At 37.6% G+C, this 12,715-nt stretch overlaps 1 non-coding gene across 1 annotated transcript; it reads right to left on the reverse strand.

Annotated features, from left to right (window-relative positions):
• Window positions 1-498: 498 nt before the first annotated feature.
• On the reverse strand, window positions 499-662 carry LOC116535293. Its single transcript, XR_004262143.1, has one exon. It is a non-coding gene; the product is annotated as a U1 spliceosomal RNA (small nuclear RNA).
• Between the last annotated feature and the right edge of the window lie 12,053 nt (window positions 663-12,715).

Genomic DNA, 12,715 nt, shown 5'->3' on the forward strand with positions numbered 1-12,715 from the left:
AATTTTACCATAGAAACTGTAATCATTTTTTCTAAATGTCAAACTGGCTCGAGAATCTTAAGACATGTTTGCAAAAGGTACACTGAAACTGCGTATCATGAATGCCATGGGTATGACATTCAGTCATTTGATTGCAATTATTTTGGAAACAGATAAATTTAAAATACTATTGTAACTCTCTCTCTTTTTTTTCTCTCTCTCTCTCTCTTCTCATCAAGGTAGAATCTGTGATAGGCCAAATCTCCCCTTCCCGCCAAAGTTACTACCGAATGGCCCTATACTGGAAGCTTTTTCAACCAGCTCTGCTTATCCTGTGGTTGAGGCACAAATAATTGAGAAACTTGCCTGATCAATAGAGTTGACATTAAATTTGTTACAGACTTTATAGCTCTCTTTTGGCTTGTTTCCATAAATATGATTTACTGAAGAGTTTCAGGTTTACTTTTAAAGTCATGCTATATACCTTATATTAATCAGCTTCATTTTTTTTTTTTAGACCAGGGGAAAGCACGAACGCAGTCCCCCACTACCACAAATTATGCAATCGAGTTTCCCACATTTGGGAAAATCACAGGGGTCAGCACATCCGGAGTGCAATGGATAAGCCTCTCCCTGGGAAAACCACCTTCATGATCATGGTATCTCCCCCGCCAGATAAGTCACCTTCATGTTTATATCCCACAGACGTGTTGAGTACCTATCATGTGCAAAATATGACCCTTCTGGATTTGAGGGATATTAAAAGGAAAAGTCCCACATTCTTCTCTAAAATAATACAGAGTTTATGAAAATGACATGAATCACCATGGGTGATGTCTGAAAGTATGAACAGCCTCCTTTATGTTTAGCCATAGCCATTGCAACCACAGCCACCATTTCCAAATCTGTATCTATTGCAGTGGAAGGTGGGTTTGGGACTGGAAATACAACTGCACATCAGACAAATACAAAGCAAAGGAGCATATCCAAATACAAAAAAGAATTGAGTATCCCCCACCCCCAACCCCTGCTCCCTGGAGACAACACTATATAGTATGGATACCATAAGGTTAATCAATGGGTCATGCTGGAGTATTTATTTCAAAGGGGATATTTTGTGACATTAATAACTAAGGTACTATGTGCATTTTAGCTTAAATTTAAATGTTACATTATCATAAAAGATGACAGATTTTTTAAAGTTCTGGGATATATATGCTGAATGTGCAGGTTACATATATATACATGTGCAATGGTGGTTGGCTGCACCTATCAACCCATCATCTAGGTTTTAAGCTCCACACGCATTAGGTATTTGTCCTAATGCTTTCCGTCCCCTATCTCCTCACCCACTGACAGGCCCCAGTGTGTGATGTTTCCTTCTCTGTCCCCATGTGTTATTGTTCAGCTCCCACTTATGAGTGAGAACATGCAGTGTTTGTTTTCTATTCCTGTGTGTACATCCATGTACCTGCAAAGGACATGAACTCATTATGTTTATGGCTGCATAGAATTCCATGGTGTATATGTGCCACATTTCCTTTACTCATTCTATCATTGATGGGCATTTGGGTTGATTCCAAGTCATTGCTTTGGCAAATAGTGCTGAAATAAAAACACATGTGGATGTGCCTTTATAGTAGAATGATTTATAATCCTTTGGGTATATATCCAGTAATGAGGTTGCTGAGTCAAATGGTATTTCTGGTTCTAGATCCTAGAGGAATCTCCACACTGTCTTCCACAATGGTTGAACTAATTTACATTCCCTCCAACAGTAGAAAAGTGTTCCTATTTCTCCAAATCCTCCCCAGCAACTACTGTTTCCAGACATTTTAATGATCACCATTCTTTTTTTTTTTAATTGCATTTTAGGTTTTGGGGTACATGTGAAGAACATGCAAGATTGTTGCATAGGTATACACATGGCAGTGTGATTTGCTGCCTTCCTCCCCTTCACCTATATCTGGCATTTCCTCCCTTGCTATCTCTCCCCACCTCCCCACCCCCGTCCCTCCCCCATTTCCCCCCAACAGACCCCAGCGTGTAGTGCTCCCCTCCCTGTGTCCATGTGTTCTCATTATTCAACACCCGCCTATGAGTGAGAACATGCGGTGTTTGATTTTCTGCTCTTGTGTCAGTTTGCTGAGAATGATGGTTTCCAGGTTCATCCATGTCCCTACAAAGGACACAAACTCATCGTTTTTGATGGCTGCATAATATTCCATGGTGTATATGTACCACATTTTCCCTGTCCAGTCTATCATCGATAGGCATTTGGGTTGGTTCCAGGTCTTTGCTATTCTAAACAGTGCTGCAATGAACATTCTTGTTCATGTGTCCTTATAGTAGAATGATTTATAATCCTTTGGATATATACCCAGTAATGGGATTGCTGGGTCAAATGGAATTTCTATTTCTAGGTCCTTGAGGAATCACCACACTGTCTTCCACAATGGTTGAACTAATTTGCACTCCCACCAACAGTGTAGAAGTGTTCCTATTTCTCCACATCCTCTCCAGCATCTGTTGTCTCCAGATTTTTTAATGATTGCCATTCTAACTGGCATGAGATGGTAACTCAATGTAGTTTTGATTTGCATTTCTCTAATGACCAGTGATGATGAGCATTTTTTCACGTTTGTTGGCCTCATGTATATCTTCTTTTGTAAAGTGTCTGTTCATATCCTTCGCCCACTTTTGAATGGGCTTGTTTGTTTTTTTTTCTTGTAGATCTGTTTTAGTTCTTTGTAAAGTCTGGATACCAGCCCTTTGTCAGATGGGTAGACTGCAAAAATTTTTTTCTCATTCTGTTGGTTGCCGATTCACTCTAATGACTGTTTCTTTTGCCATGCAGAAGCTGTGGAGTTTGATCACCATTCTAACTGGTGTGAGATGGTATCTCAATGTGGTTTTGATTTGCATTTCTCTAATGATCAGTGATAATGAGCTTTTTTTTTCACGTTTGTTGGCCACATCAATGTCTTCTTTTGAGAAATGTCTGTTCATATCCTTCTCTCACTTTTTGATTTTTTTTCTTGTAAATTTGTTTAAGTTCCTTGTAGATTACAGATATTAGCCCTTTCACAGATGGATAGTTTGCAAAAATTTTCTCCTTTCTCCTATTCTGTAGGTTGCCTGTTCACTATGATGATAGTTTCTTTTGCTGTGCATAAGGTCTTTAGTTTAATTAGATCCCAGTCATCAATTGTGTCTTCTGTTAACATTGTTTTTGGTGTTTTATTCATGAAGTGTTTGCCCATGACTATGTCCTGAATGGTACTACCTAGGTTTTCTTCTAGGGTTTTTATGATTTCAGGTCTTAAGTTTAAGCATTTACTCTATCTTAAGTTAATTCTTGTGTAAGGTATGAGGAAGGGGTCCAGTTTCAGTTTTCTGCATATGGCTAGCCAGTTTTCTCAATATCGTTTATTAAATAGGGAATCCTTTACCATTGCTTGTTTTTGTCAGGTTTGCCAAAAATCAGATGTTTGTAGATGTGTGGTGTTATTTCTGAGGCCTCTTTCCTGTTCCACTGGTCTATATATCTATTTTGGTACCAGTACCATGCTGTTTTGGTTACTGTAGCCTTGTAGTATACTTTGAAGTCAGGTAGCATGATGCCTCCAGCTTTGTTCTTTTTGCTTAGGATTGTCTTGGCTATACAGGCTCTTTTTTGGTTCCATGTGAAATTTAAGGTAGTTTTTTTCGAGTTCTGTGAAGAAAGTCAATGGTAGCATGATGTGAATAGCATTGAATCTGTAAACTACTTTGGGCAGTATGGCCATTTTCATGATATTGATTCTTCCTATTCATGAGCTTGGAATTGTTTGTTCCGTTTGTTTGTGTCCTCTCTTATTTCCTTGAGCAGTGGTTTGTAGTTCTTCTTGAAGAAGTCCTTCAAGTCCCTTGTAAATTGTATTCTTAGGTATGTTATTTTCTTTGTAGCAATTGTGAATGGGAGTTCACTCATGATTTGAGTCTGCTTGATTATTATTGGTGTATATGAATGCTTGTGATATTTGCCATTGATTTTGTAACCTGAGACTCTGCTGAAGTCCTTTATAAGCTTAAGGAGTTTTGGGGCTGAGATGATGGTTTGTTTTTTTTTTTTAATATACAATCCCAATTATGTCATCTGCAAACAAATAATTTGACTTCCTCTCTTCCTATTTTAATGTCTTTTATTTCTTTCTCTTGCCTGATTACTGTGGCCAGAACTTCCAATACTATGTTAAATAGGAGCCGTGGGAGAGGGCATCCTTGTCTTGTGCTGGTTTTCAAAGGGAATGCTTCCAGCTTTTGCCCATTCAGTATGATGTTGGCTATGGGTTTGTCATAAATAGCTCCTGCTATTTTGAGATGTTTTCCATCAACACCTAGTTTATTAAGCATTTTTTGCATGAATGGGTGTGGAATTTTATTGAAGGTCTTTTCTACATCTATTGAGATAATCATGTGGTTTTTGTCACTTGTTCTCTTTATGTGATAAATTACATTTACTAATTTGTGTATGTTGAACCAGCTTTGCTTCCCAGGGATGAAGCGGACTTGACTGTGGTGGATAAGCTTTTTGATGTGCTACTAGATTTGATTTGCCACTGTCCATTTATACAATGGGGCCTTCAAATAAGAGGAAGCAATAGTATACTTATGAAGGAGAGGGTATAAATTTGGTCTAAATGTCAGAGACAAAATAGCAATTCAATAAGCGAATATATGTGGGAGTGGTTATAGGAAAGAAACAGGCAAACATAGCTTCCATAGTGTCATTTTCCCTGCTTAAAAGCTCTCAACTATTTTTTTCCAGTTGTAGTAGTAGCTCATAATGTTAAGCCTGGAATTTGACATCTGTAAAGACAGAGCCTCAGTCTACCTGCTTTATCATCTTTCCAATTTAAAATGTCACTGGCCATGAGTTCTTGTCATCCACCAAATATTCTCCACACTCTTTCACCCCCTGGCCTTTTTTATGCCATTTCATATACGTAGAATTCTTTTACATAACTTTTTTGCCTGGCTTCAAAACTAATTCACATGTGGCCTCTTCCTCTAGAAAAACTCCCTAATCATCTGCAGCACAAAGCTCTTGTTTCTTTGAATATCCTTGGCACTGCATCTGCACCTCTTCTGTATCCTGTATCTTATCCTCTTCTCAAGAGGGAAGCCAGTTTTTCTAATATTTCAAAAGTCAGACCATGCTGCTCCATCACTCAAAACCCTGCCGTGGCTTGCATCTCATTCAGGCAAATGCCAAAGTCCCTAGAAAGCTCTATTTCTGTGTTTTTCAATCAACCTCAGACATGACATTCATGCTCGAAACTGCTACAAAAATATCTATGCCCAGGACTTACCCTACACCAAGTGAATTAAATCTCTGGGGCGCTATTTTTTATACACTTTCTGGTGAGTACTCCAAAACTAAGACAGAATTAATTGAAAACTTGAAGCCTATTTTGAGCTTAAGCTGCAAGAGGAATTGATTAACTGCATCTTATTGACTTTGTGTATTAGAGGCCCATTTTTACTATTGACATATTTCTTTAGCATGTCTGCCCAAGCTTCAAGTTCTAGCTTCTATAAATAGGTAGGTCAACACACAAGAGCTTACTTAGAACACTGCACCTCTCAGAAGCTATCAGTTTCTGTGATGTAGAAATATTTTTTTCCTCTGTAATGATAAAATTTGCTTTATCTGCAGAATAATAAAACATTTAAAAATAAATATTTAATTCATGTTTGTGAAATTAGCAGTTAACACAAAGCCAAAGCTGTGAGGGTCACCAAGTATATTGGAGAAGAGAACGTTATTAGAATCCAAGAAGCATTTGATAACATGAGGCAATGAAGTGAACTTAGTGAAATGAACTACAATTGGACAATCGTAAGCCAAATACATAAGTACTGGGTTTAAGAGATATGATGTAGAAGCAGCATGCATAAGAGATACTTAGGGGATTGACTATCGGTCAAACATACAGTGGTTCTCAAATATTAGCATGTATCAGAATTACTAGAAAGGTTTATTTAAACACAGTTTGTTAGGCTCCACTCCTCAAGTTTCTTATTCAATAGATCTGAAATCGGGTCTGAAGATTTGCATTTTTAACAATTCTAGGTTAAAACTGATGCGGATGCTGTTGATATAGGGACAACTGTTTAAGAACTACTAGTGTATTAAGACTGTTAAAAAATAAAGTGACTGTAAATTTAGGCTGAAGAAATAAAATGTGTGCAATAAAATGGGAAATAATAAACTAGTAGAAGTATTCCCAATTAATTCTAATAGGCATCTACGAGATACCATATTCTGTTTTAAGTACCACAACCAGGAGCATGACCAGCGAGGAGAATCACTGATGCGAAGAGACATTCAAAGGTGCCATATAAGGAACTTATAAAGAAATAGGTTCATGTGATTTGGAGAATATACAATTTAGGTGGGACAAAATAGCACTGCTCTCTTCAAATCTCTAAAGGGCGATTATTTGGAAAATAGAGAAGATTTACTTTGAGTAGCATCATGGAATTAGAGCCAGAATCCATGGCAAGACATCCAAGGTAAGAGACTTCAGTCTGTAAAGCAGATACTTCATAAGTAAGATATCACCAGCAACTGGAGCTGTCCTGCATTATGATGAGCTGTTTCCCAAGGGGTTAAGCTGTTATTAGATGAGATATTCAAGCACAGATTGAAAGAAACCCTACCATCATATGTGGCTTATAAATAAATGGCCTCTGAGGCACCTTCAGGATTGAGATATTTCATGAGGATATGAATATAATTATATTTAATTATATAGTGTGTTCAATATAAAATACTGCATTTTTTTTGGTGGTGGGGGAGGCAAACTAGAGGATGATGCAGCATCCAGAGCCTGGTTTCTCTAAAATCATGGTTGAAAATATGAGGCTAGAGCAATTTAAGAAAATGCTAGAATTGGTGAAATTTTATGCTGAATGGAGGAAATGGTGGATTTAATAAGGAGTAGTGACATAAAACTCAGACTGCAGGGCGAGAAAAAAGGTTCAGATAAAATTATTATGAAAAATTACATGTAGATGTTGGACCAAATGCTGGCAAGAAATACAGATAGGTAAAAATTCACGCTTTTCATGGAAATTTACAATCCACAGAAAATACTTTATTTCTCTTCTGACATCTAATATTAACTGCAGTTATGTATGAGCACAAATTATATGTGAATGATCTGGGAATTGATTACAGTTAAGGAAACTCATGGGGACTTTAGGTCAGATAAATGTCTGTGTCATGAGTGCTGAAGTAGTAAATCAGCCTAAGGGTGGAATAAAAGAGTAAAAACCTTTAAAAAGAAGGTGGTTACTGTAGAAATACTACCTTAGTAATCTGGGGAATCAGGCCAGAGAGAATGAGAAAGGTCAGGGATATGTGGCCCATAATGATGTCTTGGGCAAATGATGATGTTTCGTATCAGAGCCTTTTCCAATTCAATAAAAACTTCACTGGCCTCACCCTATTCTTGGCTTTTTAATCCTCTGTGTCCTTTAGCCCTCCCCTGACTCTCCATAGTGAGCAAAAATTTTAATACCACACACATTCATTTTGAATGAGAACGTGTGAATGTGTTATAATACATTATAGGCATATTTCACTTACAAGGTTTATATACCCCTTGTTAACACACTTTAATGTATCATGGGAAATCTGGAAAAAATTCTGGATGGACAGGGGTCTTACTCAGAGTCACTAAAATAACAGCTTACTCTCCACTTTTAATGGCAACAGGGGTAATAACAAAGCTTTGGAAGAATCTAATTGGAGCCAGCTCCAACATAAATCACTTTAATTTGGAAAACAGCACATAATATGTGATAGTCCTTCTGGAATCAAATTTCAAAATACAATATAGGTGCCATTTCTCAATGGCAAATGCTGTTATTACAGTCATTAAATTATCCTTGGCTACCTAGCTCAGCTGTTGAGAAGGTCACTGTGACAAAATCAATATAATGGGTTCGATTCCTATTTATAGCAACACAAGCCACAAACTGTTAGAGCTGGAAGGACTATTAGAGACCAGCCACGCCAGACCCCTGTTCTCTAGATGTTTAAAATATAGTCCTCATGGTAGAAGGGAATTGCCAAATTTACAGAATGAGTGAGTAGAAGAGCTGGGATATGACCATCATATTGTACTAACCTTGTCACATTTTTCATCCTCAATCAAAATACACACCCCTGACCAGCAGGTGACTAATCAGCCTGGTTTGTCCTCAATTTTCTCAGTTTGAGCATTAAAAGTACCATGTTTTGGGAAAAGTGTCTGTTCCAAGGAAAGTGGGATTGTTGGTCACTCTACCTGATTAGCTATTCCAAACGCATAGGTCTATTGACCAAAGAGGATTGGCCTGGAATATACAGTCATGTGAGACACATGTCACTAAATTTATTACTGGCACCAACTTCTACTAGATTAGGGGCTCATAACACACTCCTGCTAGTCCTCTTCCTCATACTCTTCTTCCTGCTTAAAATTCATACATTTAACAATTAAAATAATAATATAGGCCAGACACAGTGGCTCATCCCTTTAATCTCAACACTTTGGGAGGCCAAGGTAGGAGGATGGTTTGAACTTAGTAGTTCAAGACAAGTCTGGGCAACATAGTGAGACGTCATCTCTACTAAAAATTTAAAAATTGCCAGGCATGGTGGTACACACCTGTAGTCCCAGCTACTCAGGAGGCTGAGGCAGGAGAATAACTTAAATGATCTTAGCCCAGAAGATAGAAGTTGTAGTGAGCCATGATCACACCACTGCGCTCCAGCTTGGGTAACAGAGATCCTGTCTCACAATAATAATAATAATAATAAATAAAGTGTTTATAATATGTGTCTGGCATTGTTCAATTTATTGGGTGTTCAGCAGTGAACACGACAGAGGAAATTCCTGATATCATGAAGCTTACATTCTTGTTAAAGGGACAGGCAAATAAAAATTAAAATTTAAAAATTTAAAAGCCTCCAAAATTAAACAAATAGCTAAGTGACATAGATAACCTGTCAGATGGCAATGAGTGATAAGTGTCAAAATCAATCTAGAAAGTTAGGGAGAGAGTGGTGTTTTTGGAAATATTGACAATTTAGATAGGGTTGTCAAGTAAAGCCTCTCTGATAAGATGTGGCTCTATAATTTACCAAGTCTTTTCCAACATTAATTCAATTATACCAGCATTTTTAAAAGAGCAGTAAAATTAAATTACCCCTAAGTTTATATCCCCATTTATTTTGCCAGAGTCCTTTGTTGCAAAGTGTAATATTTTAATTTCTTCCCTGAGTACCTATAACTGATACCTTACTAGTGGCATTTGGACTCTGGGGTCATTCAATAAAGGATATCTGGGAGATCTTAAGATTCCCAAAATCCATGACAGTTGCAATGTAAACAATATCCAAAAAGCCCTTTAAAAACATAATGCAAATTGTTTACGCTTCCAGACGTTGCAGAAAAGTAAACATTAACCTCTACTGAATGCTAGTGCCTAGCAAAGTTCCTGAAGAAACAGTGTATATTCAGTAAATATTTGCTGAATGAACCAATGGATTTGTAGAAAATGAAAATCAAAGCCTTTTGTGTTTATTCAAATGTCACTTTCTCAGTAAGACGTGCATTACCTTAATGTTTAGAATTGTAACTCCTCCCCAACATGATTTATCCTCCTTCTTTGCTACATTGTACTCCATATCACTTATCACCATTTTAGCTCTTTTAAATATTTATTTTATTGTCTTTATCCTCGCACTAGAATGTAAGTTTCATAAAAGTGTAAATGTTTATGTTTTATTCACTGGCATATCAAATCTCAGAAGTTATACCGGTAAAACAGGTGCTCAAAAAAGAAAAAAAAAAAACAAAAAAAAAAAAACACTTGATATATAAAAGACTCCATGGCTTTCTCTCAGATTCATGCTTCTCCTCCAGATCAACTGTCAATGCTTTAGCACTGTTACCTCACCACCTTTTATATGGACTATTACAATGCTTTCTTAATAGATTACTCTCCTACTTCTCCAAAGGGGTTTCTACACAGCAGTCAAATAAATCCTTCTCTTAATCTAGAATACTTGACTTCAAATAGTTTCTACCTCTCCCTTTAGCCACACCTTCTTTCCTTTACTTATACAAATTTTAAACTTCATTATTTATCATGATTTAAACCACCACCCTTAAGCATAATGTGTACAGGACTTCCTCATAGTAAGTGATGACTCCATTCTTCCATTTTCTATGGGCATAAACCTTGGAAGCATCCCTTTGAATACTTCATGTCTAATCTATCAGCAAATCATATTACTTTTCCTTCGTAACATACCTCGCATCTAACCATATCTCAAAGCCTACACCACAACCACTCTAGGTGATGTCATCACCATCATCTCTTGACTTAGTCACTATAATTGCTTTCTAACTGGCCTTCCTGCTTCCATTTTTGACCTTCTATTATTTACAAGCAGTCACAGTAATCTTTCACAATACAATTTAGACCTGCTCATCTCTTGCTCTCAACTCTCTAATAGCAGCTATCTTACTCAGCATTCTCAGCAAACTGACAAGAACAGAAAAATCAAACACCGCATGTTCTTACTCACAGGCAGGTGTTGAACAATGAGAACACATGGACACAGAGAAGGGAGCATCCCACACTGGGGTCTGTGGCGGGGAACTAGGGGAGGGACAATGGGGGTAGGGAGTTGGGGAGGGATAACATGGGGAGAAATGCCAGATATAGGTGATGGCGATGGAGGCAGCAAACCACATTGCCATGTATGTACCTAGGCAACAATCTTGCATGTTCTTCACATGTACCCCAAAACCTAAAATGCAAGAAAACATATACTAAAAAAAGAAAAGAAGAAGAATGAAACGAAACATCCTCATCATAACTTATAGGCCCTCCATAATGTGGCCCCTGTCTAGGTCTCCAATATCATTGAATACTGCTACTCTCTCTTCCTAACTGGGCTGCACTCACACTGCACTCCATATTTCCTTAGAATTTAATGCTATTCCTGTCTCAGGTCCAGAAACTTGCTATTCCTCCCACATTGCTTCCTCTCTTACTTCACTCAAGTCTCAGCTAAAATGTCACCACATCAGGAACTCCTTTTAAAAAGCCCGTCCCTATTCTCTATCATTTTGTCTTGCTGTATTTTTCTTCATAGTATTTCTCATGATTTTACATTATTCACTTATTTGTTTATTGTTCAGATTTCTCACTAAAATGCAAGCTGTATCAGGGTAGGGACTTTGCTTTGGTCTCTGCTCTATACTAAGAACCTGCAATAGTGTCTGGAACATAACAAGCAACCAATAAATATCTCTCCAATGAATGAATGCTTTCAAATTTGCATATACTATTTTCTCACATTAAAATGCCTTTTATCACCTTTTGTGAAATATGCAAAACATTTTTCAAGGCCCACCTCAATGTTACTTCTATTCAGTACCCTCTTCTGCATCCCATCTCACCTCATGAAAAATCAATCTATTGTTTCCTTAACTTGCCTTGATATTTCATCCATATCTTTACAGCTCTAAATCCTCTGGATTGTACCAGTTTTTATTCCTAAAATTGAGACAGTTACTCCCATCCAGTCTGGTGGTCCCTTTATGACAGAGGCTATGTTGATCTTTAAATAGTCTCCTACTTGCTATGCAGATCTGGTTACAACATTTGCAAGGTCTCATGTAATATGAAAATGTAAAAAATGTGAAGTGCCTTAGGAATTTCAAGATGGCAACAGCAGAACACTGAACCAAGCATGGTCCCTTCTAAGTATGAGGTCCTGTGCAGTCGCACACCCTCAAGAAGCTGGCCCTGCTCCTCTAATAATCAGATATCCCACCTTTCCCTCAATGTGCTATTCACGATCTAGTGCTTCTCTGAAGCCTTCCCTGCCCCCCCACTCTGCCACGAGCAGAAGTAGCTGAGACTTCTCAATATATTTGCAACCTCCAATTCTTACATTTATGAATATTTATCACATTACATTGCAACTTCCTGTCCATTAATTGCTGAATTCTACCAGCCAGCAACTTTGATTTATCATAGAGCTTGCACGTAGTAGGTACTAAATAAATGATTTTTCATCAAATAAGCCTCTCTTGGAAAACCAAGCCTTTAGTTGTTATCCATATGAAAATAAGTTTTGTGGAACCAACCCAAATGCCTGTCATGGATAGAATGGATAAAGAAAATATGGCACATATACATCATGGAATACTATGCAGCCATAAAAAGGTTGAGTTCATGTCCTTGCAGGGACATGGATGAAGCTAGGAACGATCATTCTCAGCAATCTAACAAAAGAACAGAAAACCAAACACTGCATGTTCTCACTCATAAGTGGGAGTTGAAAAATAAGAACACAGGGATGGGAACATCACACACTAGGGCCTGTCAGGGGATGGGGAGCTAAGGGAGGGACAGCATTAGGATAAATACCTAATGTAGATGATGGGTTGATGGGTGCAGCAAATCACCATGGCACATATATACCTATGGAACAAACTTACATGTTCTGCACATGTACCCCAAAACTTAAAGTATAATAAAAAAAAAAGCAAAGAAGTTTTGCAGAATTATATGCAAATAACTGAAAACAACTCCCCTAATATTGTTGAACCCAGGGTGCTTCATAGAAAGGACTATATTTTTAAAACTTTTTTTTATTGATTTACTCATCCCAGCA

The sequence above is a fragment of the Sapajus apella genome, unplaced genomic scaffold (genome assembly GCF_009761245.1).
Source record: "Sapajus apella isolate SASKATOON/1434 unplaced genomic scaffold, GSC_monkey_1.0 scaffold93, whole genome shotgun sequence".
Taxonomy (NCBI): Eukaryota; Metazoa; Chordata; class Mammalia; order Primates; family Cebidae; genus Sapajus; species Sapajus apella.